The sequence below is a fragment of the Alligator mississippiensis genome, chromosome 16 (assembly GCF_030867095.1).
Source record: "Alligator mississippiensis isolate rAllMis1 chromosome 16, rAllMis1, whole genome shotgun sequence".
Classification (NCBI taxonomy): Eukaryota; Metazoa; Chordata; order Crocodylia; family Alligatoridae; genus Alligator; species Alligator mississippiensis.
Window position 1 is genome coordinate 17,172,209 of NC_081839.1, and position 23,530 is coordinate 17,195,738.

Below are 23,530 nucleotides of genomic sequence, written 5' to 3' on the forward strand. Positions count from 1 at the left end.
CTGAATTCAAGCATAGCCTCCCAAAACCTTGGCCAACCAAAGCCCATCTTCCATCAGGACAAGCTCTCACAGAGGTGTGTTGCACAGGTGTACAGCTCAGGGCACCACTGCGTGTTTTGACTGTTTTTTTCTTGGCTTAGAAACAATTTGCCATTCCAGTGCCATGCAGCAACCCACGCCCACCCATTTTACCTCCCTTTAAACCAACTGTGGGCAGAGAAGTGGTTCAGAGAGGGAGTCAGAACAGAAGCATGTCCGATCTGACATGAAACTTCATGCCTCCCCACAGATCTGTTGCTCTGATGTTATGTTCTCATTAATGGGCTCCAGGGATTTGCTTATAGAAAGCTCTCCCACTCTGCAGAGAAGGGTACGTGCATCTGTGGGGATCTGAATGGAGGCAAGATCCCAGCCCTGCACCGTCCTGTGGAGCACGGGAGGATTTTTCCTCTTTATGTAAGTTGCCTGAAGTCTTTTTTGAGAGAGGCGCCATTTACATCTAATAAATTAATAAATACAACATATTAAACAAGTGGCCAAACTCACACCTTTTCCTGGTAGGAAAAAATCCCAGAGGCAAAGCTCCAGCATGGACCCCACCATGATCCCAGAAAGGGGATGTGCCCCAGCCCTTCGCAGTGGTGAGAGCAAGGGAGACATGCTGGTGCAAGAAGGAATTTAGGAAATGCCATCTTTGAAGGAAGAGGACTTGAGACGGCTCATTCAAATGGGGCCAACAGGGGTGTTATTTGCTCTGATCTTTGGGATGAACTGGCTTTGGTTTTCCATTTCAGACTTCATGGCCCTGGAGTCTACCAATTCTCTCAGACCTGACTGCATATGTGATGACACCTGGGCATCTTTATATGTGCCCTGGGATAATGGAGTGGTGGGGGAGGAAGGATTTGAATTAGAGCGGCTCTCAAGAGCCACCCTAAATAAAACACCAGCAATGTCTCATATAGTCAGCATCCTGGCCTTTGAAATGGCAACAGGGGCTCTTTAAGTAAACCTTGTTGAAGAAATTTTAGTGAAAGGGGTCCCACAACCATTTTGAAATGTGAGGACACTACATACATGCGATGCCAAGGCTGCTGGGCTGCTCTCATTCGAACGCGGCAGCAGGCTCCATTTCAGAAGCCATCGATCCCCTTGCACATAGAGAGACGTGCCCTGTGGGATCGCAGGCACCATACGTGTCCCAGATGGCTTGATCTCTGGGAACCAGATGGGTACCTGCGCACCACGGGTACAGAGAGAATTACTACTGTTGCATTTAGAAAGCAGGTTTTTAGACCTAGTGCCCCAAGAATTGACACAACACCCGGTTGTTCAATAGCAGAAAGGCTTTAATAACAATACCACAAGCAAACTTATCAAACCAAATGACAGAAAAAGACTCCTTCCCAAAATAAAAGGAGCTACTGCACAAAGTCCTAGTACATATTTAGCAGCAATAGGGTTCTCTCACCAATGCCGGCGAAGGAAGTTGGTCCAGTTTTGCAGCTTTCCCCATGCAGGATCCGTTGCTGGTTAAGCTGGTTGCGATGTAGCAGTGATCTCTCTCTGCTTCTCCTGGAGTGCACACTTTGATGGCAAATTCTGTTAGTTCTTATATTGTTTCATTGTATAACTTCAAAGCATTTTTTCTTGATAGTTGGCCACTTAGAGTCCAGACAAACAGGGAGAAAAGGGTGTTGATCATCATATCACAACTAGTAATTGCCTGGCTCCTATTCTTGCATTGTCTAGGGGTAAAACTTGTGCATCTCTGCAGACCCTATAATTGTAGGTCTGAGCGTTTGGATGGGCCTGAGCACTTGGACAGGATACTTAGAGGTGTCACCAAACCTGTCTTGGGGTATCTGTATATCAGCTGGGCACATTTGCAGTAGCGTGTACAGGCGATGGTTTGTTTTTCAAACTCCACACCTGCACTGAATGGTTCAGACATTTTGAACACCTTACCCCTTAGGATGTTTGTTGGGAGAAGTGTTTGTCACATACAGGACATTTTTTCTGTATCTTTTACAAGTTTCTGTTGAGATGCGTATTTAGCCTTTTGTTCCCTGTAGCTGCTATGTCAATTGAAATGTGTATGTAGCTTTCTTTTTGGGGTTTTAAACTTCATTGCAGAATAAGAAGGAAGTTTTTGTTACTTCCCTGCTTGCCATCTGACACCTCCAGGGAAGGAGTCCTACCTGATCAACACAGCAAAGAGCTACTTGGCACAGCTCACAAAGACACTCTCACGGACCCAGAGGGACAGTCTTCCATCTCCAACTCCCTCTGTGCAAAAATGAAGTTGATTTCCTACTTATAGGGACTCCTTACCATCTTGTACCACCTATACTTTTCCCAGAGCTTGACAAAGGGACTTTGATCCCGAAAGCTTGCAGAAAAGGACAATTTTCTTGTGATTCTCCAGTTGGTGTAATGAAAGATATCATTTTGGAAGGAAGAGCTCTAGTTTTTTGTCTGTCTATGCAGCTTTCTTGCCTTTACTGGCTTCTGAGACACGCGTACATGTGATGAGCGTGGCAGTTCTCTGTTGACCATTTCCTTGATTTGACATAATCTAGCACAGAGAATAAGACCAATTGGGGTTGCACTATTTAGCATGGTCCCAGCTGCCACTTGCATTTTTGTGCAAGATGCACTGTTGTTTTAATTTGATCACAAAGGTTTTATGTGTAGGCCTTGCTGTATTCCCATCAACACTACAACAACCCTGGTGGGTGCCTTATAAGGAGCTCCACATTCAAGGCACATGGAGAGGGAGCTTTAAGTCTATTGCTGTCTTCGGGGGAGCCAGCAGGACCCTTTCCCATCAAAATACTCATGCTCCTGCCTCCAGAAATCTTTTTGGAAGAGATTGAATGGCCTCAGCCAAAACGCTGGAGCAGCCCCCCAGAACAGACCTGGCAGCATCCTGCCTTCTCTGTGCTCCCTGCGATGCCCACCCCCGTCTCCCGCGCCCCTTCCCGGCTGAACAGCACATCGCCCGCACCCTAGCGCCTACAGCACTGCCCCCCGGACCAGTTTCCTCCTGTGTGACAAGCAGGCACAGAGCAGGCAGCCGCACTCCGGGCAGGGAAGGGATTTGCGTGACACCAATGACCTCTTGTGGCCTCTTCCATGTGCAATGGGTGGGTCGTCTTTCATAGATTCATAGATGTTAGGGTCGGAAGGGACTTCAATAGATCGAGTCCGACCCCCTGCATAAGCAGGAAAGAGTGCTGGGTCTAGATGACCCCAGCTAGATGCTCATCTAACCTCCTCTTGAAGACCCCCAGGGTAGGGGAGAGCACCACCTCCCTTGGGAGCCCGTTCCAGACCTTGGCCACTCGAACTGTGAAGAAGTTCTTCCTAATGTCCAGTCTAAATCTGCTCTCTGCTAGCTTGTGGCCATTATTTCTTGTAACCCCCGGGGGCGCCTTGGTGAATAAATACTCACCAACTCCCTTCTGTGCCCCCGTGATGAACTTATAGGCAGCCACAAGGTCGCCTCTCAACCTTCTCTTGCGGAGGCTGAAAAGGTCCAGGTTCTCCAGTCTCTCCTCGTAGGGCTTGGTCTGCAGGTCCTTAACCATACGAGTGGCCCTTCTCTGGACCCTCTCCAGGTTATCCGCATCCCTCTTGAATTGCGGCGCCCAGAATTGCACGCAGTACTCCAACTGCAGTCTGACCAGCGCCCGATAGAGGAGAAGTATCACCTCCTTGGACCTATTCGTCATGCATCTGCTGATGCACGATAAAGTGCCATTGGCTTTTTTGATGGCTTTGTCACACTGCCGACTCATGTTCATCTTGGAGTCCACTAAGACTCCAAGATCCTTTTCCACTTCCGTGCCACCCAGCAGGTCATTCCCTAGGCTGTAGGTGTGCTGGACATTTTTCCTCCCTAGGTACAGCACTTTGCATTTCTCCTTGTTGAATTGCATTCTGTTGTTTTCTGCCCACTTGTCCAACTTGTCCAGGTCTGCCTGCAGCTGTTCCCTGCCCTCCGGCGTGTCCACTTCTCCCCATAGCTTTGTGTCATCTGCAAACTTGGACAGAGTACATTTGACTCCCTCGTCCAAGTCGCTGATGAAGACATTAAAGAGTATCGGTCCAAGGACCGAGCCCTGTGGGACCCCACTGCCCACACCCCTCCAGGTTGAAACCAACCCATCCACCACTACTCTCTGGGTACGACCCTCCAGCCAATTCACCACCCACCGGACTGTGCAGTCATCCAAGTCACAGCCTCTTAACTTGTTCACCAGTATGGGGTGGGATACCGTATCGAAGGCCTTCCTGAAGTCTAAGTATACGACATCCACCCCTCCTCCTGTGTCCAGGCGTTTCATAACCTGGTCATAGAAGGAGACTAGATTGGTCAGGCACGATCTGCCCGCCACGAACCTGTGCTGGTTTCCCCTCAGCATAATTTGCCCTGCCGGGCTCTCACAAATGTGAGCCTTGATAATTTTTTCAAAGACTTTGCCAAGGATGGAGGTGAGACTGACAGGTCTATAGTTGCCCGGGTCCTCCTTCCTCCCCTTTTTGAAAATGGGGACCACGTTGGCCCTTTTCCAGTCCTCCGGAAATGGCCCGTGTGCCATGAGCTTTCAAATATTCCCGCCAGTGGCTCTGCAATGATGTCGGCCAGTGCCTTCAGCACCCTTGGATGGAGCTCATCCGGGCCTGCCGACTTAAAGGCATCCAGTTCTTCCAAATGACTCTGCACCATTTCAGGGTCTACGTATGGAAGTCTGGCGCCTTGCTGCTGCCTCTCTACAACCCCAGTGAGAGACTTGTCGTGCCCCTCACTTAGGAACACTGAGGCAAAGAACTCATTGAGTTCAGCCTTGTCCCCCCTGTCCGTCACCAATTGTTTCTGCCCATTTAGCAGGGGTCCTATTCCTCCCTGGGCCTTCCTTTTACTCCCTATATATCTAAAAAACAATTTCTTGTTGCCTTTTACTTGGGTTGCCATCCTCAGCTCCATGGTAGCTTTGGCCCGTCTAACTGCCTCCCTACAAGCACGAGCAGGGGAGGTACATTCATCTTTGGTGATCTCTCCCTGTTTCCACTTTTTATGTACTTCCCTTTTGTCCCTTAGGCTGCTCTGGATTTCTCTGGTCAGCCAGGGAAGCCTCCTGGCCTCTTTCCCTCTTTTGCCTCGCTCGGGGATCGTCTTGCTTTGTGCCCGAAGGATCGTTTCCTTAAGGCACAGCCACCCTTCTTGGGCTTCCATCCCTTCAAATCTCCTACTCTGCAGTGCGTCCTTGACTAATCGCCTGAGTTCATTGAAATCAGCTTTCCTAAAGTCTAGCACTTTCACCCTACTAGTTACCTTACCCACTCGACGTCTTATGGGGAATTGTATTATTAGGTGATCACTGTCCCCCAGATGGCTACGGATCTGGAGGTCCGCTACCATGTCATCTCCCGTTGCCAATACCAGATCCAGTATGGCATTCCCCCTAGTGGGACCATGTACCTCCTGAGTCAGGTGGAGGTCCTGTACACAGGTTAGAAACCTGCGTGAGCGGTGGGACTTTGCTGTCTGTGACTCCCAGCAGATGTCCGGGTAGTTTAGGTCCCCCATGACTACCGCCTCTTTAGCTTTTATGGTCTCCGAGATTTGCCTCAGGAGTCCCGCATCTATTTCTTCCCCTTGGTGTGGGGGTCTGTAGCAGACCCCTACCACCAAATCCCTTTCTCCTTGCCCCCCATGTAGCCTAACCCACAATCCTTCTACTTCCTCAACCTCGGATTCTGTCTTGATGAGGGTTGATGTATATTGCTCACTGAAATAGAGCGCAACCCCCCGCCCTTTCTTCCCCAACCTGTCCTTTCTGTACAGTCCTTTCTCTTTGATCACAAAGGTTTTATGTGTAGGCCTTGCTGTATTCCCATCAACACTACAACAACCCTGGTGGGTGCCCTATAAGGAGCTCCACATTTAAGGCACATGGAGAGGGAGCTTTAAGTCTATTGCTGTCTTTGGGGGAGCCAGCAGGACCCTTTCCCATCAAAATACTCATGCTCCTGCCTCCAGAAATCTTTTTGGAAGAGATTGAATGGCCTCAGCCAAAATGCTGGAGCAGCCCCCCAGAACAGACCTGGCAGCGTCCTGCCTTCTCTGTGCTCCCTGCGATGCCCACCCCTGTCTCCCGCACCCCTTCCCGGCTGAACAGCACATCGCCCGCACCCTAGCGCCTCCAGCACTGCCCCCCGGACCAGTTTCCTCCTGTGTAATGTGCAGGCACAGAGCAGGCAGCCGCACTCTGGGCAGGGAAGGGATTTGTGTGACACCAACGACATCTCGGGGCTTCTTCCGTGTGCAACGGGTGGGTCATCTTTCTCTGAAGATGGACTGGAGCAGACAGGGTAACACGGGCCTGGACGGGACCTCCTGGCTCATGCCCACACCCTTGCCAGCACAGGCAATCCCACATATCATCCCATGCTCAAATCTGTCAATCTGCTTCTTAAAATGAGTTGTTCCCTCCCACGGGGAACCTGCTCCAGAGCCTCCTGCTCCGATGGTTACAACCCTTCTTCTCAGCTTCAGCCTGTTTCTATGTGGGACTCCTATTTACTCACTTTTTCTGGAGCTGGCACTCTCCTTTTCTTTTGCATGGCTCTTGGCTCTCTCGGATGTAATCGCAGAGAGCAGTCATCTCCGCTCTCGGTCTGCTTCTCACAAGGTAGGACAAGGCAGTTCCTTTACTCTCCTCTCGTACAGCGGGCTCCCCATTTCTCTGTTCATCCCAGGAAGGTCTGCAAAAGTAATCTGCAGCACACGGTCTTCGATGAGTTACCCGAGCAGCACGTGAGCAGCACAAGGAGGAGAGGGGTTATGGTGGGAATCCAGACTAGGTCGGCTTCCTGAGCCAAGGAAGTTTCTCGCTGGGACCCTCCCAGTCTCTCTCTGACTCCCGGACCAAGATCTGTTCCTTCATGCAAATCTGCTCCCTGCTCCCTGGCTGCTGCTGCCTCGACCTCCCCCACTTACTAGAAACATCACAAAATGAGCCCATGTAGTTGTGAATGTAGCACGGTGATGTAGGTTATGTGAAACACCAGCTAGTCAGGTGGAATCACATTTACTCACAGTGTGTGTCTGCCTCTGCTATCTGCCTCTCTCTCGTGCCTTTGTAGAGACCCCCCAAACAAGTCCCCAGATTTGGCCAAAGCCCACTGTCCCCCATGACAAACATCTCACAAAGGTGTATTTCCCAGGGCACCGGGGGGTATTTCAACTTTTGTTTAGTTTAGAAATGATCTGAAAGTCCAGCACCCTGCAGTGCCATCATCCACTGATTTCCTTCCCTCCGACTGAACCTGGAAGGCAAAATTTGCTCACCGAGTGTCAGGATGGAAGCACACGTGACCCGAGATGACACTCCACATCGCTATGTAGTCATTCTTCTGATTTCCCATCCTCATCAGGATGTCCATGGGGTCCAATGCTTTGTCTACAGAAAGCTGTCACCCTGCAAAGAAGGGCACATGCACCCAAGGGGTCTCAAGAGAAATCAGTTTTGAGTTGAAATGACACCTGATGGAGATTGGTCCTTTACCCGAGATGCCACCCTGAGCTTCTGAATGCTGGGTGAGCAGAGGGGCTCCCAATCATACAGACCTCGGCAAGCAACAGAGGAGGGGATGAATGAGTCTCCACCACGTACAGCAGAGAACTGCTAAGGGGAAGCACTGACAAGTTGTTTTGCCCCTTGGCAAAGGACGTAATGACAGAGCAGGACAAGATGGGACCCAGCAGGCAGCACGAGGAGGACAGTAAAAGAGGAGAGGTCACTCGTTTCTTCCCAAACGATAATTCCTTTCCCTTTTATGAACCTCTGAGCAGGGATGTGGGACAAAGGCTGGATACAAATGGGATTATGTGTGATTAGGGATGACACTTTGCATAGTCCTTAATTCGGAGCTGGGATTGCCCTCACTCATCAATGGGTGTGTGGGTTTAGCTCTTTGCTTAAAGAAAGGGATTCCCTCTGAAGGGCGCACCACACATCTGTCAAGGAATCAGAGGGGAGAAGGCTGCAACCACACATTTTGGAGATGTTTCCTGAATCTGTGCTGGGTTTGTGTATCACGCATTCCCATCCTTCGTTTGCTAATAGTGGGTGTGGAAAGGTGTCTCTGAACCTTTAGTCCTTTCTACACAAAGAGAAGAGGAGGAATATATGTTGACAGTCAAGGGCAGAGAGCTGCTAGGCGGGGAAACAGTGAAAAGCTGCTTTGCCTGTCCAAGAGTACGATGACAGAGCAGGACAAGGAAGGGCCTGTTAGACTGCGAGTAGCTACTCGAGGGGCTAGCAGAGCTTGCTGACATGCAAACCCTTCATGGAGCACAGATCCAAGCCACACAGAGCCCCGTTGAGCCCAAAGGAGGTTTTTGTCTCAGGTCCTCATCTGACTGTGTCACGCTGACATACCCATAACTACCTCCAATCTTGTAACCTGCACCACACCTGGAAATGGCCTCATCTTCCCCAGGGACATAGGTGGTGGTTAAAGAGCGTATGGCGCTGGAGTTGGAAATGGTGAATCAGTCTGGGACTCCATTCCCTTTGATCCCCTCGCTGTGCCAGAGAAATTGTAGGGCCTTGTCCTGGTTTTGTTGGTCCCAGTGGACACAGCAGTGCCTGTGCTCACCGCTCAGTGTCCGAGAGAGACTGGCAGTGCTGCCCAGAGCCACGGACTTTGCGGGCGCTCGAGTCAGTGGGGCTGCGAGAGGGAACCTGGAAGAATGACAGGAATTAATCTCGTCTCCTCACTGAGCCTCTGGTTTTGTGGCAGACAGGGCAGGACCAAAGGGCAAGAAACTGGAAAAAACACCTGTGGGAAGAGAACCTGAGATTCATAAAGCCCAGGACGTGGCTGACCCTCCCCTTCGGGGTACCCGAGCAGGGTGTGAGCAGCACGAGGAGGAGCGGTGCCCAGGCCACGGTGGGAATCCAGACCAGCGCGCCTTCCCCAGGCAAACAGGTCTCTGGCTCGGACCCGCGGAGTCTCTCTGAGCCCCCCAGAGCTGAGATCAGCCCCTTCACGCAAATCTGCCCCTGCTCCCTGCCCACAGGTGCCAGCGGCTCCCCGCTGAGCTTGGCAGGAGGAGCGAGAGTATTCAAGGGGTCAGAAAGTGCAAGCACAGAGGAATTCAGATGTTACCAGGACAAGGGCTGCCTGGGGACCTGCCGGGGGAAGTCAGAGACCATCAGCCCCCTGCCGTGACAGCTCTAATGAATACGTGTGCACCAGGCCCAGCCTGGACCAGAAATGCCTTCCCCCTGCAGGGGTGTGCTCTGCAGGGCCCGGGGGATGCTAATCCCTCCCTGGCCATTAGACGCCATTTATCACCTTGCACCTGTGGATGCCAGGCACCATCCTTGTCCCAGATGGCCGCAGTGCAAGGCTTAGCGGAGAGCTGCAAGAGGTGCTCTCCAGGCTGCCCGGCTGCCACACGCACATGTGTGCACGCATGTGGCCTCCCCTGCCTGATCGCCCTCCTCCTGCTCCCTCTAGCCCCTTGCATGCTGGAACTCTGCCAGCCTGCATGGGGAACCTGCCATTTCCGGATGTTTTCTTCTTAAAGAGGCAATCTGGGTTTTTCGCCTTAAAATGAAAAAAAGATGGGTTTCACCACATTTGTCCATGGTGAACAGAAAACCTGGATCTGTGCTTACGAGGAGAGAGGCTGAGGGAGCTGGGCTTATTTAGTCTGCAGAAGAGAAGTCTGAGGGGGGATTCAATAGCAGCCTTCAACTCCCTGCAGGGGGGTGCAAAGAGCACGGACCTGCACTGTTCTCAGTGGTGGTTGATGGCCGAACAAGGAGCAATGGGCGAAAGTTGCAGCAAGGGAACTTTAGCTTACATATTAGGAAAAACTCTCACATGGGGAGTAGTAAAACACTAGAGTAGGTTAACCAGAGAGGCTGTGGGATCTACATCCTTGGAGGTTAAGGCCTCGGTAGAGAAAGCTTTGGCTGGGGTGATATAGTTGTGGGTGGGCCTGTTCTAAGCAGGGGGTTGGACTAGACCAGGTGACCTCTTGAGGTCCCTTTCAGCCATCATTGTCTATGATGGCACAAGCCATGTGTCTTACAGGGAAGCTCTTTCCATCCCCATGCCTCAGCCCAATCTGTCTGTCCACTGCAATCTCAGGGGTGTCCCTCCTGCCAGTACTGTGAAGCCCCACTCCTACCCCTTCAGAATAAAACCCATCACGAGCCACTTTTCCTTTATTATATTTTAATATAATCCTCTTGGGTGGAAGCAAAACAAGGCTCAAGCCATTCTCCAGACTGCTGGGGGGCAAGGAACCCAGCAATGGGACAAGGACAGCCCTCACTCCTGCCTAAAATAGACCATTCCAGTACAACCCTCCTCCCATTCATATCAATTAAGTCTCTCTCTCCTGGGAAAGCAGCAGGTGTAGAAGAACAGCTCTAAAAATAAACATGTCTTACATTAGGCCCCCACCCCACATCTTCAAAGTTCAACCCACAACCATGCCTGTGACCCTGCCCCCTCTACAGAGTCCTTTGGGTGTGGGTGCACGTGAAGCTGTGCAGGCAGGTCTCTGAGAGGGGATGGGCAGGTCCTCGAGGAGCCTCCCCACAGCAAGGTCACTCCCGGGGCCAGTTAATGCTGACCTGGCCTGAGGCCTCCAGCACCTCCCACTTGCAGTCGAAGTCGCCGTTGACCTGGCTGATGGACTGCTCCTCCACCACCCAGAGCTGGCAGCTGGTATGCGTATCGCATCATGGCTCACGTTGATAACCGCTGTGAAGAGGAGACAGGAGGCAAAGCATGAGCGGGGTGGGAGGCAAAGCAGAGGCCATTTCCATGCTGAAGGAGAATGGAAAGACCCCACATTTTCCCCATCAGCCACTGCCAGGACAGGGCTGGGCAGTGAAGGTCACGACTGGGACCCAATGGGGACCCTGGCAGGAGGGCACTGCTTGTAGTATATAAACCATCCCGTGGGACCCACGGGCTCACCCCCAGCCAAGTAACTCTTCTGCTTCAATGCAGCCCCTTGACGGGAACCCCATCCATGCCAGCCTGGATCTGACCCATGCACCTATTACTACCTTCCTCTGCCTGACAGATGGGACCCATGAGGCCACCCAAGCCCAGTATCGCCATCCACCCTTGAATCCGATCCATGGGCCCAGTATTCCCCCAACCCCGTCCTCCTCTGACCAGGGCAGTGGACACCTCCCACCATGCTGCTTCCACTCACCTCCATGTATGTGCTGACAGCATCACCCAAGGTATCAATTGACTCAAAGCACAGATGATTTGTGGGTTCATTCTGGGGAAGTGACAGATTCCAAAAAGAAGCCAGGAGTCCTGAGCCACAAAACCTTCCTCCCACCCCCTGCCCTCCTTCCCTCAGCTAGAAACAGGACCCAGGAGTCCTCCCAAACCATGCCCCTCACTATGGCATGCTGGACAGCACTCCTTTCGAAGAGCCAGAGCAGGGCACAACCTGCAAGTCCTGGTCCTCACGCCTGCTCTGCTCTAACTCGCTTCCTTCCCAGAGCAGCGAACCCGACAGAGCCCCATTCCCATCCCCTGCGTCCATCAGGCTCCCTGCAGGTCAGCTCAGCAAACATCACACGGGTTTTCTGCCCCCCTGGCTAGGAAAGAAAAGGACCCTGAGATAAGTGGGGTGAAAGGAGCGTCCAACCCCTTCTCCTTCCCCAAAATGCCAGGATCCAACTTCCCACCCACCTCCCTCCACTAACAGCAGCTCAAGGTCCTGTGCTCCCACCCAGGGGAAGTCTCCGCTCCCTGCCCCAGCTCTCCCCTGCATGGCCGAACCCACGGCACTCCCAGGGCCGCAGCTCCAGCCTCTCCCTGACTTCTTCCTGTGGCCAGCCCTCACTCCTCGATTCCCAGCCTGTCTCCCCTTTGCCTCAGCCCTCACATCCTGATCAGCCCCCTGCACCCTCAGGCCCTAGCTCCTCCATACTCACCCTCTCCCCCCTGCCTGGAAGCCCCAGCCCCACACCTGACAACCTGCAGATCTGCATGGTGAGGGCATGGCTCTCAAGGCTGAAGCGCCCTAGACACTTGTGAGCATCCTGGTAGGGCAGGTGGATTTGTTTCGGCCATGTTCTCCTCTAAATCTGACGTGGTGATCTGGTGCAGAATGACACTAATTCTACAAGGCAGTGAAGTAATAAATCTTGCAGCATTTCATGTTAAGCAAGATAACAGAGAATACCAAAGAGCGGCGGTTCCCCTACTGTAACGCACTTCTTTGATAGTAAAAGGTGTCTCTCTAAAGTACTCTATTGCACATATATGATAGTGGATTTACATGATTCTGCTTATACAAGTTTAAATTATTACACGTTTATAGCTAGACAGTGTCAAGAAAATCCTGAGCCTTACAGTAGAATAGGGTAAGTCCTACCTGGATCTTGTCCATCATCAGGTATGAAAGGCCAGCTTCTTCCTCCTCTTCACTCTCCCCCAAATCTGAACCTCCATCATCTTCACCTTGTTTGTACTCTCCTGGTGGACCAGCTTCATCTTCATCTGCTTCATCCTCCTCATCTCCTTCTGAAAGACAGGTAAATTAATTCCTTACAGCTTTGCTTAAACCTCAAAGGCTTGTTTGTAAATTCATCTTAAATGAGCTTCTGAAATCTGACTCAATTCAGCTACAAAACCTTCTCCAGAAATCTTTAAAAAAAGACAGGACTAGAAGTAACATCCCTCTTTTTCCTCTTTCTATAGGAAGAGAAAACACAGAACTGAATGTGCCACAGCATCGAATATGAGATGATGGGTATGAAAAAAAAAAAAAGCTTTTGGTACCAGCAATAAAATAACTGCTTTTATATAGTTATAGCTCAGTGTAAAGAGGTGTACTCATGTTTTCCTAAGTGCAGCTCTCCTTTAGCTGTGCACAGCATCCATGACTACTCTCTTCGCAAGTGCATTGCCCGCCCCCCCCGCATTACCCAATAGGAGCAGTATGTGATACTGGCCTTCACCTGACACACGTAGCTGATTTGTGCTCCAGCAGTTCCACAGTCACTTTAGTCTGAATTTTCTATTTAGATACTGACTGAATGGCATAACTAATGACTGCATGTTTAGAGAAGTCACCCTCATCATCTTCATCTTTTGAGTTGGGGGCCTCATTACCTTCCTGATCAAATCAATCTAGGTAGGTGATCTCCTGAAGCAGCTCAAAAATCCTTTCCCTGTAATCCTTCAGGTTTGTGATGTCACAGCTGAAGAAGTCCAGGTCTTCAAGTTTTTAAGATTTTGCTAAAAATGAATTAAAATTGCTCACCGAGATGAAATAACTACTTGGTACCTCCAAGTACTGCACTGCTGCCTCCTAAATGTCACTGATTTTGCTGGCTACCTCCCACCACCTCTTCTCCGTTGCTGTTTCCCATCGTACAGAGCTCATTTAAGAAGTCTTCGTGCTGACAGTCAACATCCCTTCCCCATAAGATCAGACACTCTCTCTACACTTCCTTTGAAACAGGTTTGACCCACTTTCCATCCCATTAAAATGTGTGTCTTTGCTTCTGGATGCCCCAAAAGTACATGTGTCTTCAGAAATACCATCCTATAATCACCCAGGGAGATGCAAAGCTCTCCCATTCTCTGAGGTCAGCACAGCCAACTGTCCCAGCGCCAGTCCTGCCATGCCTGGTGCACAGACAGTTTTCCATGGCCTGAATGGGGCAGCTGTGGATGTGACGATAGAGGTAATTCTGCTTAGAGTAGATCTGGGTTCTGCAGTCCATTGTAGTCACTAGTTGGCCTGTGTGAGTAGGAAGCTTTGGAGCCGCCTCGGAGACCCGGCCATAGGGTATAATGGGGAATGAATGAAATATCTACAGCTGTGTTTTTTGTCTGATTTGGGTGAAACTTGCAGGGGTGGCAGCCCCTGTTGAGAGCATGAAGCCTGCCACGTTTCAAGAAGATCGGTGCAGGGGCTCGGGGGAACTGCACCCCACATTCTTGAAAGCAAAACTCATGTCACGTGTATGTGTTACACCACAGCGGGGTGAAAGCTGCAGGGCTGGTAGCCTTGCCGAGGCCATGAAGCCTGCCAAGCTTCAAGACGATTGGTGCAGGGTTTTGGGGGGAACTGCACCTCGAGCTGCTGACAGGCAAAACTCGTGACATAGATGACCGTGTGTGTTAAGGTGCAGTGAGCTGAAAACTGCAGTGATGGTGGCCCCTGCTGAGGCCACGAAGCCTGCCAGCTGTCGAGGGATCGATGCAGGGCTTCTGGGCTCGGGGGCCTGCACCTCTGGCTGCTGACAGGCAAAACTCGTGACATGGGTGCTTGTGCAACTGCGTCTGTTTTGAGGCATGGGACCTGGGATCACCGCAGGCCTGGCTGCTACCAGTTACCGATTAATCATGATTCCCTCAGGGACCGGCTCAATACACAGCACCAAGAACAATCCACTGCCCCAAGACAGACGCCGTCAGTGCACTTAACAAAAGATGAAGCCTCTTCAGACAATCTACAGGAAAACCTGTCTCAGTTCTGCGCATCTCCATTTGATTTTGTAAGCATGAGTGCCTTGAGGCTGGCCACAACCAAAATGGCTCAGGATTAAAAAGTTAAGAGAAAATGTCAAGATGCCGTTTCATAGACACCTTGTTGTAAAAGGAAGGGAATTGGAAAAAAAGAAAATAAAACCCCATAATTTCAAGATGGCTCCTACGTGTCTGGTTATTCCTTAAAACTTGATGTTTTTGCTGGTTGTTAATCCATTTCTTGAGATGTTCCAAACCAGATAACCCCTGGTCACTGAGAAAGGTCATTCATTTAAACTGAAACTGTTTGTATAACAGGATTTTCCCTGTCACTTATGGCTTGGGACCCTCTTCATTTACACAATTAAAAGAATGCTTTGAAGAGGCTGGACTAAGGGGATAAGAAAGGTGTAAAGCAGCAAACAGGGTGCTTCAAGAGAGAAAAATCTCTCTGACACCACCCGCTGTTGTTCCCAAGAAGCTGGCAGAAACAGATCCTCTCCCTTCAAGGATCGTGCTGGGAACTTTGCTTGTCATCAAATCACCGGAGTGCCTGGGAACAGTGACACCCCAGCTCTCGCTCTCTCTTTCTCCCTCTTTCTCTCTTTTTGTCTCTAGGCATAGCTTTCTGAACCTAAATTGTATTAGTTAAGCTTCAGCTTAGTTTCCCCAAATACTCAATTAAACCAGGGGAATATTGTAATTGTTTTCTTTGTTTCCCCTTGCATGTCTATTACTACTAGTACCATTATAAAACTCATATGCTTCACAATAAATAACTTTTATAGTGAAACTGGTGGTAACTGGATGCATTTTTCCTTCTCTACTTCCCTTCCTCACTTGCTCTGCAGCAACGCTTCTTTTACCTAAGCCAAAGATCCCTGTGAAGCCCAGAAATACTGTGGGGTCCGCTCATCAAGAGGCTACCACTACTAGGACAGTTAGGGCAAAAGATTGGGACGTGCTGAGTTTGAGACACGTAAGAGGATCAGCTTGTATAGGCTGATGGACCCACTTTGGCTCAGGCGTGCCCTAATGAACTGAAAGCTGGCCCATGAGGGTGTCAGCTGGACACCCAGCCGCATTCAGAGGGATTCTGTTCACTGTGTGCTGGTGTCTGACTGCAGTGTAGTGTTACCTTAATGAACTGATTCCTGGCATGTGAAGGTGTCAGCCTGATAAACCTGGCCAGGTCAGGCATGTCATGTTAGTGTGTGTGTGTGCGCACGCGCGTGTGTGTGCGCGCGCGCGTGTGTGTGTGTGTGTGCGTGCGCACTTGACTGATTTAGTGGCTGGAGGAACCCAGCCCCACTGAAATGGAGTCCTGCAAGATAGCTCCACTGGGGGTGAGGACTTGCAGAAGGCAGAGATACAGTCCGTACAGAAACACAGGTAACACAAGGAGCACATTGATAGAATTGCAAAGACCCTAGAAATGTACCCCTAATAAATGAGCACACCCCAAAGTGACAGGCAAATCTGGTAACAGCTGGGATTATGGCTGGAAATCCATTTTGGGCCACCCCACACCATCTGGGCCAGGCAAGACATTGGTCATCAATTCAGTCTGCAATCTCAGCCCAAATGCCGGGTCTTTAGTCAAGCATGTATACTTAGTACCATGGGAATGGGGGGCTGTTAGTTGGCAGCCTGGCATGAAGAAACCACGCTCTGGTCTGGGCCAGACTGGTCAGTGGTGTCCGGGAGAGTCCTCCGGTGCCATAGAGACATGGTGTGGGGTGGCCCAAGAAGGATTTCCATCTCTAATCCCAGCACACAAGAAATTCCTTCCTTGAGCCTGTCTACTTAGTACAGTGGGGATGGGGGAACCGGCCCAAACAGTATTTCCAGCCATAACCCCAGTCCAAAACCAGGTCTTTATTTGGGTCCATGTACTTAGTACAGTGGGCATGGGGGGCTGTCAGTTGGCAGCTTGGCACACAAAAACTGCACTCTGGGCCAGGCAAGACTCTGGTTGGGCGGTGTGGGATTGTATCCAGTGCCACAGAGGCATGGTGTGGGGTGGCCCAAAGAGGATTTCCTGTTGACAACCTAGCCCAAAACCCAGTTCCTTATTCAAACCCATAAATTTAGGACACTATTTGCAGGGGCTGCCAGTTCATGGTCTGGCACAGCCAAACCATGTCTTCAGTCAGGCAGGACAGCAAGGGAGTGGTTAAGCTTCTGAAAGGGGATGTAGCTCAGTGGTAGAGCGTATGCTTTGCATGTATGAGGTCCTGGGTTCAATCCCCAGCATCACTACTTTTCATGGGGCAGCAGGGCAGGCCCTACAAAGAGAAGCTAGAAGGCCTGAACCTATTCAGCCTCCACAGGAGAAGGCTGAGAGGGGAACTGATAGCAATTTACAAACTCACTATGGGGGACCAGAGAGAATTGAGGGAGGCTCTGTTCCCCCCAGGCACCACCCAGGGTTACTAGGAATAAAACCCTCCAATTGTTAGAGAAAAGGTTCAGGCTGGACACCAGGAAACATTACCCTACACTTAGGGCTGCCAGGCTCTGGAATGGGCTCCCAAGGGAGGTGGTACTCTCCTACCTTGGGCATCTTCAAGAGGAGGCTGGGGTGATATGATCCTGCACCCATTCCTGCCTGAGGGAAGGAGTCAGACCTGATCAGCTGTTTAGGTCCCTTCCGACCCTAAGTACTATGATACTATGACTCTGGTCAGGGAAGAGCAGGAGAGTCCCCTGGTGCAACAGGGGTGTGCTGAGGTAGCCCAGAACAGATTTCCAACCATAATCCCAGCCCAAGATCCACTTCCTTACTCAAACCCACATACTTAGTACTGTGGCTGGGGGAGCTGTCCGCTGGCATCCTGGCAGGGCCAAACCACGAGTTGGGCCAGGCAAGCTGTGGTCAGGGGAGTCCACTGGTACCACAGAGTGATAACGCAGGGTGGCCCAACAAGCATTTCCATCTCTAATCCCAGCCCAAATCCCACTTCTTTATTCAGGCCCCTGTAGTTAGTGGTGTCTGGGCAGACTATCAGCTGGCAGCCAGGCACAGCCAAACCATTTCCTGGGATGGGCAGGACTCTGCGCAGATAACCAGGAGAGTCCCATGTGCCACAGAGGCATGGCGTGGGCTGGCCCAAGAAGGATTTCTAGCCATGATCCCAGCCCTAAATCCGGGTCCTTATTTCGGTCCATATACTCAGCACAGAAACTGGCACGCTGTCAGTTCGCAGTCTATCACGGGCAAGCCGTGTTTTGGGTTGGGCAAGACTGGTGAGAGATGTCCAGCAGAGTCCCCGATGGCGCACAGGTCTGTCATGGGGTGGCCCAAGAAGGATTTCTGGCTAAAATCGCAGCCCCAAAACTAGTTCCTAACTCACGCCCATATATTTAGTACAGGGGCGGGGGGGTGTCAGCTGGCAGCCAGCACGGCCAAACCGCACTTTGGGCCGGGCAACGCTGTGGTCAAGGTGCTCTGGGACAGTCCCCTGTGGCGCCAACAGGCAGTTTGGGGTGGCCCAAGAAGTATTTTGCCCCATAATCCCATCCTAATCTGACCTTTATATTTGATACAGAATATTATTTTACATATTCATTAGCAAATATGTAATGAAATTCTATTTAAGATGTGTAATTCATTAACAACAAGCTTCGATTGGGTGTAGATTAGTTTTGAAAAAGGAACTGGGAAGAAGCAATCAACTTCAGCCTCGTAGGTGGGATGGAGGAGCCAGGGCCCGCAGGCAACTTTGGGCTTCTCCCCAGCCCCCCAAAAAGCAGCCATAGACCTATTTATTTATGTAGTTATTTTTAAAAGGATTTTTACCTCCCCCAAAAACTCACCCCCGACACAACCAAGAAATGCACGGAGGGCGAATTGCAGCAGGTGACCCAGTCTCAGAGTTAACTGAAGAAAAGGGGAGGTGAAAAGAAAAGTTGTTCACCTCCATCGAGTGCAGAAAACACACCGGCTTTCAAAAACAGGAACACTATACAGCCAGTCACAATAATTACAATAATATATAAAGAATAATTACGATATAGCAGTACTGCAATAATAATGATTAGCTGATGCCCAGCCCAGTCGGGTTTCTAGCTCCCATTCAACTGTTTTAAAAGAAGCTGGATATGCAGAGCGCGTTTTGCGAGCCCAACAGATTTTACAAATAATTTCATTAATGTCATGATAATAATGTTAAAAATCATCTTATTAACGTCATGATAATCATGCACCGTTAGAATGAGAAATAATTAGACTAGTAAGCAACATGAACGTTAATTAGCACTATGTAAACTTACAATAATTAGTGAACAGCCACGTGCAAAAGGTAACACTAAGCACCCGGAGGCGCCGAGGAGGGGGCTCCCCGGATGTTTTGGGGCTGGGGTCGGGAGGGAAGGAGCAGGCGGCCCCGGGGCTCCCGCATGCCGGCTCGGGGCACGTGCAGCGCCGTGTAGGCGGGCGGGCGGCTCCCCGCTGCCTCCCCGGGCGCATCCCGAGCCCCTGCCCGAGCCCGGAGCTGCGCCCCGCCCCGCCCCGCCCCGCCCCACAACTCAGAACCCCGCGCTCCTCCGCGGCCGCTCCCGCACTGCGGGTCCCGCACACGGCGCAGGCGCGCCCTCGCCCAGGCCACGCCCCCCAGGCCGGAGCTCCGCGCTCCAACACAGCCACGCCCGCACTGCGCCTCCCCGGCACGTCGCGAGCGCTCCCTCGCCCAGGCCACGCCCCCCCCTCGGCCGGCGGGGCGGGGCCGGGGCCGGGGCAAGGGCGGGCGCTGCCTCTTTCATACCCGCGTTTATTGGTGGATAGGCGCTGGGCGCCGCAGCAGCTAATTGGGTGTGGCGGACGTCCCTCCGGGCTGAGAGCTTTTAAATATGACCGTAGGCCGCCCTTTTCCGGCACGCGGTCGGGGGACTCGGTTGCGGGCTCGTGCTCCGCTGGTTCCGCGGGCGCCGGGACTGGGCGGGGTCCGGCCTGCAGGCGCGGAGCAGGAAGTGTGTCCCCAGCACCCGAGGGTCCCCCAGCCCTGCTGCGGCAGCGCGGCTGTGCGGAGGGCGCTTTCCTTAGTCACAGCTACAGTTAATTCGTGGATTAAACTCTTTACTCCCGGTAGATGCTGCGGCCCGGTGGCGGGGTGCCGGACGACAGTGGCCGTGTCAGCGCTGCACGCGCGAGGCGTGAGCTGGGCGGTCGCGTAGGAGCTCAGAGAGTTCAGACCGGTCTGAGCTGTCGGGGCTTTCTTAGCAGCAGGAAAAACAATTTTTCCTTGTCAAAAATTCGAGTGAAACGAGTGTTTCTGAGGGGGCTGCCCGTGAGCTAGGAAGGGGGAGGGCCGCTGGCCTCGCTCTCTAGACTAGAGTTCATCACCGAGGCGGGAAGGTAACCAGAGACGGTTTGAAAAGACAAGCACAGCGCAGCGGCGCGCGTGTCCGTGAGGAGGCTGCGAAGCGACGCGGCCGACAGCCGGGTCTGCCGCTTCTCTCGTGTCGAAACCGAAAGGTCCAGCGAGGCGCTCGACCGTGCCAGCCCTGGAGCAGCAAGTGGGGAAAATAAACATTGCCATTACACTGAATTTGTCATAGTCAAGATTTGCTCTCCACTTCCGTGACTTGAAAGAGACCCCCTTGACTCTTAACCGCTCGCTCCAAACTGCGCGTGCCAGTGTACCCCAGCCGTACAGGGACTGTTTTGCTTGTGCGTTGCTCGGCGGAAAGCTGCTTTTAAGGGAAGGAGCCATGGCTTCAGCATGCGATCTCTAACACAAGGCATTGCTATTAATGAGGAACTTGAAGCCATACCACAGAGCAAATCACAGATAGTACCTTACGCTCTGAGGAGGTTGAATTTTATTTATTTATTTATTTATTTACTATTTTTAAGCATTTCTTTTTAAAATGTGAATTGGAAGTTTTATCTAAACAAGATGGGCCAGAATGTCCTGTTTTCCCCACACCTAGCTGTTGACGAATAAAGAGCAGCCAGGAGAAAAATGACTTTGTGGGGGGGATGGGCAATGGAGAGTGGCGTTCTTGGTAGTGCCAGGGACTAGTACGATCAGAGAACCTAGATGATAAATGCCTTAGCGGTAATGACTGCAAGCTCGTATCAGGTGTAACGGTGAAGCAGTGCGAAGCCTGTAGGGAGAGAGAATATGGTCAGGGTTACCCAAGCAACAAAGCTTTAATGCCAGAAATGAGGAGGCTGCAGTAGGTAGTGGGCCACGAAGACCTAGACAGCAGTCAATAATGTGGGTATCGAAGTAAAAAAAAAAGGTTTTAGTGATTACTCCAAAGAAGGCAGCAGGTTTTGCCATGATCTGATACAAGGGTCCGGAACGGCGGTTCTGAACCTTTTTCAGTTGACGTACCCCTTGGTCTCAGAGTGAGACTTCACGTACCCCCTTTCTATGGGAAATTAATTTTTATGTCAAACTACGTGTACTCGTGTATTATAAAAACAGCAAGATACTCATACAAAGACTTCATTTTAAACAAGCTTTATTTATTCCATGCACATAAAAAGTTGTGCAAAAAACCACCACTTGGTGTCAAATGGCAAAACATGCCCAAACTTATTAGTGCAAACAGTGCTGCTGCTTACTATCAACCAACATTTTAATTCTAGGCGACATTTTCGAGACGGCCACATGCACGTCATGTTCAGCTTTCAGTTTGTTCCTCGCTTTGGTTTTTGCAAAAAGCACTGAAAATCGCGACTCGCAGAGATGGGTTGCAACAAACGGAGTTAGAACTTGGTAAGCTCGCTTGGTCCGAGTGGGATATGCCTCCCCAAGTCTGCACCAGAATGGATCCAATTTCATTGATTCAAAATTGACACGGAGTTTCTGATTATTGCACAAATCAAGTAGCTCATCTTTTGCCAGGTCGGCACCACTAATTTGTTCGAGAGAAGCGGTAAAGAGGCTCCTTACCCAAATGTCAGCTACCTGAATAGTTGCAATAATTCCTTCTGTGGTGACTTTCAGATTTTCAAGATGCGTAATAATACTCGCGGGGTGTAGGTTGTATTCGTGTTGGTCTTCATTCCATCCAGGAAGAGCACACGCCAATTGCTGAAACTTCCTCAACCTGACAAGGGGTTTTTGAACCCAAAAGCTTACTTAAAATTTTTTTCCCAACTATTTAAGTTGGTCTAACAAAAGGTCAGATTCACCCAAAGAACCTTGTCTGCCTAATAATACTCTCACGAATTCTTGGTTCCCCTGGATGCACTGGATCTAAAGTGATTTCATCAAAGAGAGGAAAATTGGCAAAGTTACTGGAATCCCTCTCCTTCCCCAGAGAGCCAACTTCTCTTGAAAGGATTTGATTTTTTTGTCCTCCAAGATAGTCACTTCTCCACCTTGGACTGAAATGTTCAATGAGTTTGGACTGAAATGTTCAATGAGTTTAGAATTCTGAACACATCTGCGAGGTATGCCAAACAACCCACAAAGTTCGGACCTATGAAACGCTGAAGCAGAATTGATCCATTTTCATGCAGAAACATTTCAATTAAATCTCAAAGTTCAAAAACTCTTGTCAGAATGTTTTGACTGGATAACCAGTGTACTTCTGTGTGAAGCAGAAGTACAGTGTGTTCAGACCCAATCTCTTCCTTCGCACAGCGCTTTGAACATGCAGTGTTTCATTGCCCTTGCTCTGATCAAGTTGACGGCCTGGATGACAACATCCAACACGTCTTTCAGGTAAGAGGGAGGAGAATGCAATGACTAGAGATCACATTTGGATTCACCTTTTTGACGAGAGCGGTGAACTCTGAATATTTCCCCAAAATAGCAGGAGCACCATCAGTACAAATAGCTCCTACAAGGTCCTAGGAAAGGCTGGAAAAAAGGAAAAAATTCATTCATCGTAGCCATAATGTCTGCTGCCTTCGTTGTTTCTTTCACAAAAGAAATTCTTCTTTGACATGATTCTCACGCGCATATCAAGCAAAAACGAGAAGTTGTGCACAATTTGAGACATCAGTTGATTCATCCAACTGCAAGCCAATTTTATCAGACTTTTCTTGACTTGCTCCACTACTTGTTTGCGTATGTCTTCTGACATGTCCTTGATTCGGTCGTGAATGGTGTTGTATGGGGGATCTGTGCTATTTTTAGTTGTGCATCTTTACCAGACATCAGCTCGGCCATTTCCATGGCACGGCTTCACCAGGGTCTCTGTGATGGTATGCAGCTTTTTTTTCTGTGGCCATCCTTAATGCCACATGATAACTTGCCTCCAGCGCTGGCTTCTGGGGAGTAAATCCACGATCGGAGAGTGTGCTTGTTTCAAGTTGTGATCGCTTGATTTTTAATAAAGCTTTTGGGTCTTTAGTATTTTCAGGGTGAACAGTCTGAAGGTGCTCTTTAAGTTTAGATGGCTTCATATATTCATTGCAAAGTACCTTTTGAGCGAAGGAAGCATTGTGGCTTTTGTAAATCATTTGTATCAAGCATAAACGTAACGCCAAACTGCACATGCAAATCCTAGTAATAACACTTCTTTGACATGATAAATCTATGGACGAAGCAAGAATTCAGTCCTTGAAAAATAGTGCAAAGTAAAACCCTTAAAATATACATCGTAGGTTGGTAGCAATTTAAAACTGAACATAGGTACTTACCAAAATGAAAGGAAAAAGCAGATGTATGCTGTTACTTGTGTGGAACCGCCACGTGCATAAAAAAAATGAAGTTAAAAACTCAAATGCAAACACAACAACTTCGAATGCACAACTACGTTCAAAGACTTGACTCTACATGACTGAGTGACAGGTGTTTGGAGCAATGCTTCTGGTGCAAGGTTGAGGCATGGAGCAGGAATAGGATATCTGGTTTCCATGCGCACGTGCATTTTAACGACACTAAAGCCTCAGCAATTTCAAATTGTCAAGACATTTTTTAGGCCCTTCGACCTGTGTTAGATGGTGTATGAAATATATCTCACGTACTCCCGACGAGGCTTTGTGTACCCCCTGGGGGTACATGGAGCCCGG

The 23,530-nt window shown here is 50.3% G+C and overlaps 1 long non-coding RNA gene and 1 other non-coding gene across 3 annotated transcripts; one reads left to right on the plus strand and one right to left on the minus strand.

Annotated features, from left to right (window-relative positions):
* Positions 1-10,249: 10,249 nt before the first annotated feature.
* LOC132246469 (uncharacterized) lies at positions 10,250-19,166 on the minus strand. 2 transcript variants are annotated; one of them, XR_009457785.1, is made up of 3 exons: positions 18,826-19,166; positions 10,671-12,594; positions 10,250-10,463 (listed from the first exon to the last, which is right to left on the minus strand). It is a non-coding gene; the product is annotated as an uncharacterized LOC132246469 (long non-coding RNA). The 2 variants fall into 2 exon arrangements; XR_009457784.1 differs by having other exon boundaries at positions 10,250-10,800; positions 11,264-12,594; positions 18,826-19,162.
* Positions 16,741-16,812, plus strand: TRNAA-UGC (transfer RNA alanine (anticodon UGC)). The gene has a single exon. It is a non-coding gene; the product is annotated as a tRNA-Ala (tRNA).
* Positions 19,167-23,530: the final 4,364 nt, after the last annotated feature.